The sequence below is a fragment of the Myotis davidii genome, unplaced genomic scaffold (genome assembly GCF_000327345.1).
Source record: "Myotis davidii unplaced genomic scaffold, ASM32734v1 scaffold455, whole genome shotgun sequence".
In the NCBI taxonomy this organism is placed as follows: Eukaryota; Metazoa; Chordata; class Mammalia; order Chiroptera; family Vespertilionidae; genus Myotis; species Myotis davidii.
Window position 1 is genome coordinate 1,122,256 of NW_006287459.1, and position 4,008 is coordinate 1,126,263.

A 4,008-nucleotide genomic window follows, 5' to 3' on the forward strand; every position below is an offset into this window, starting at 1 on the left:
CCTGGGTTCGATCTGGTCAAGAGCACATACCTTGTTTGCAGGCTCCTTGCCCTGGCCAGGGCACGTCCAGGAGGGAACCAGTCTTTGTGTTTCTCTCACATCCATGTCTTTCTCTGTCTTTCCCTCTCTAAAAGATCAATGGAAAAATATCCTCAGGTGAAGCTTTAAAAAGAAATTTGACATAACTGCAATGAAAAAGTTTAAAAGCTGCTTAATGTTAACATTGTTTCCATGGTAATATAGTGGAGTCACATCATATATGCATTTAACTTAATCAAATTTAACTACCTAGGCTTGGAGACAGAGAAACAGGGGGCTGAGACATAGATACAGAATAACAGAGACAACAAAAAGATAAAATATGCACATAAGGCAGAACAGTCCATCGATTCCTCTGCTCTGTAAGTCTACATGCTCCTGGGTGCTTTATCACTTTCATGGTGCTCTTACGAAAGGGATGTCCTCACACTATTTACACTATATTTGTCATGCTTACATCTCAGTTAATGTATGTTGCTGTACACATTGTTTCAAACAGAAAACTACATTAAACAAATACTGTTTTATGTGTAAAATAATTTTGAAAATACAATTTTTACCTTGCAGCATATTTACAGTCCATTCTTACATGACCCAAAGTCCAAACACCACTTTTGAAAATGAAGATTTCAAGATCTGAGTTTTAAAGTAGGGTTAGCCTTTGTATGTAATACCAAAACTACATCGAGCAGTGGCTTGATATTAGAGAATGTGGCATCCATCTTTAGTCTCTATCACCTAGAGTCGTACTATTCCTTAGCGGTTTATTAATGGGTTGAAATCACCCTCATCACCCAAATTCCATCACTCACTTATCCATTGTACCAGATAAAAATTTATAGTTTTATTAAGCATGTAACTTATTTAATCTGAAAATTCTGTAAATCAAGTATTATTTCCCTCAACTTTATAAGAACATGGGAGAGATGAGCCAGCTAAAGGGGCAGAGCTAGACTCTGAATATAAATCTTCCTGAATTCAAAGTCTATACTATTTTAGGAGCTTGCCTTTAATGTAAACATCAAGAAAGAACAATATTTTTAAAAAGTGATAGATCATTGTTCTCAAAACCGTATCTTTATTTCTGTAATTATCATACTTACCACTTAAATTTTCTCATTTATAAGATAGTTTTAAAATTGTCCTGCATGTATTATATAATAACACATCCATATACTTTTTTGTTGTTGTTATATTTATCAAACACCCATCAGTTATGGGTGTATGTCTGATTGGAAGATCTTTCATTTCAGGAAAATGTGAAATGTTTCCATGGAGATCAGCTTGAGATAGCCCAGTGACGAACTTCTTAGCTATAATTTCACATTGGTTTCTATGGTTTCCAGATAGGGGAAGAAAATGAAGTTGCAGTTTTTTTTTTTTGTAATGTGAAAGGTTATTGGAAAATAAGAGATACTGCTCAAATTAATGTCATCTCCCCCAGGAAAGCAACTGCTGTTATAGCAAAACATGAAAAATTCCATGATGTTGTACATCCATGTACTGTTCTATACTTGTAACAAATGAGTAACTATCATATTTTAACAATTTCCAAAATTAGCAGAAGCTTCTCTTAAAAGGAGTGAATTCATAGTTGAAATCTCTTTTAAAAATGGTTACTAATAATTGGCTTGCAACCTCCCCTTCATTTTCATTACAGCACATCTTTGGAGACGTCACACAGTGCATCTGTTAATCAATTAAGGGCATGAGTGAAGACTCTGGCACAGAGATATCTCCTTATTCATTATCCCTGAGATCAAATGATTTTGAGGGCCTTCCATGGTCCACAGGCCTGATGTTCCCCACCCTGATCTAAATACTTAGGATACTCAGCAGAGGAGTACTAATCATCACGATAACCCATTCTATCTCAGCCACTCCGAGCCTCCACAATGGCTCAGAGATAAAATGGTCATGACAGTAGGAATGGAGGTTATGTGTGGGCTCAACAAGGTAGACATGCACTCATAAGGACTAATCTGTTTATAGTCATTGTTCAGTGCCCACTCGACCAAATGGACAGATCAATACTGTACCTCCATTTGCAGCATTCCCTGGGGGAGGAGAAGGAAGCAGGTAGCCATCAGTGCCAGGTGAATTTCATTGGACCATTTCCATCAAGGAAAAGGTGGCACTTTGTTCTCTGAATACAGTTTCTAACAATATAGTTTTACCTTCTCTCCTGTGACTTTTCTGTAAATATCTTCATCTATGAAATTGCAAAATGCCTCATTTAACACCACAGCATACAGCAGAGCAGAATCTGATCAAGAAATGTATTTTACAGCAACGAAGTACATTAATGGTCTCATGTAAATATAGGTACAATGTTTCCCTCCGCAGACAGAATGGTATAGTGACCTTTTGAAGTGTTAGTTACAGCAGTAGCTGCATAACACCACCTTTCAAAGCTGAGGCAATGTCTTCCAGATGTTGGATATGCTCTCAATAACCAACAAATACATGGTGCTATTTTTCCCAGAGCCAGGATTTATAGGACTGGGATTCAAGAGTGGATCTGGGAGCGGCTGCTCCGAAATTACCCTTAGTGCCCCACTAGAGAAGTTTTTGTTTCCTCCTTGGTTTTTGACTTTGGGTTTTGCTGGTCTACAAGTCTCAGTCTTCTACTAGGGATCACAGCAATAGGTCCATTAGACCGGAAGCTGAGAGTGGTACCCTTCCATGGGAAAGGGAGTTTGTGAGAATTCATGAGTTAGTTTTAAGAGGAAAAGTTAGGTGAAAGCATTATGTTAGGTGAAAACATGTTTTGCTGTTGTCTTCATAGGAAATATGGAAAAAAATATACACTGATGTCGAGTTGACAAGGGGTAAATTACTGTGGTTTCTAAGTGTAAACTTAGTTAAGTATTAGTTCTAATTCCCATAATTAATCCTATAATTCTATACTGCTTATACGGGTCCTATTCTCTGATCTATCCCTAACACAATTAGTATGCAGAATATATAAAAAGCTTCTACAACTAAGATGAACTGAATATAGAAATGAAAAAGAAACAGAAAAGGCACACGAAAGAAAAACAAAACAAAAAGCTAACACAGGATGTTCAAACTCTTCAGTAATCAGGGAAATACAAATTAAAGCATAAACTACTACTGCACACTCATCAAAGTAGCAAATATTAACATGATTGAAAATTCTAAGAATGAGCTTGGATTATCCCAAGAGGAAGTGGTAGACATTGGTTGGTAAGAATTTGAACTAATCACTATGGGAAATAATTAGCAGTACTGATAAAGCTAAAAATGGGTATTCACTACGACCTACAAATTCTATACCTAGGAAGGACCCTAGAGAAACTTTCACATACTAAAAATGGGTAGAAACATATAATATCCTTTATCTAGAGAATAATGATAGCATTCAAATATAATATACTGGAGATTGAGGAACAACACAGTTACCTTGAAGGTAGTCATTTGGAGGTGATATCCATTGCCAACTGTGGTTGGCAACCTATACATTCCCAATGATCCCTACCCTCAGGTAATCATAGCTTTGTAGAATATCCTCCCCTTTTGTACAGCTCTGGTTTAGTGACTCACTTCTAGCGAGAAAAACTAAACTAAACTAAACAAAAAAAGAACTTCACTTCGCCCTAACTGGTTTGGCTCAGTGGATAGAGCACTGGCCTGTGGACTGAAGGGTCTCAGGTTCAATTCCAGTCCAGGCCATGTACCTTGGTTGCGGGCACATCCTCAGGAGCGGGTGTGCAGGAGGCAGCTGATCGATGTTTCTAATCAACGTGTCTCTCTATCCTTCTCCCTTCCTCTCTGCAAAAAATCAATAAAATACATATTTTAAAAAATTAGAATTAAAATACAGAACAACTATCATTCAGAATTTTCTGAAGGCTGGCTGAATGGAAGTCCTAAAATCAGAGAACTATAAAAGAAAGCACTCAGAGACTGCTAGGAGGGGCGGAGGCTTGGAACAGGCTGGCCCCA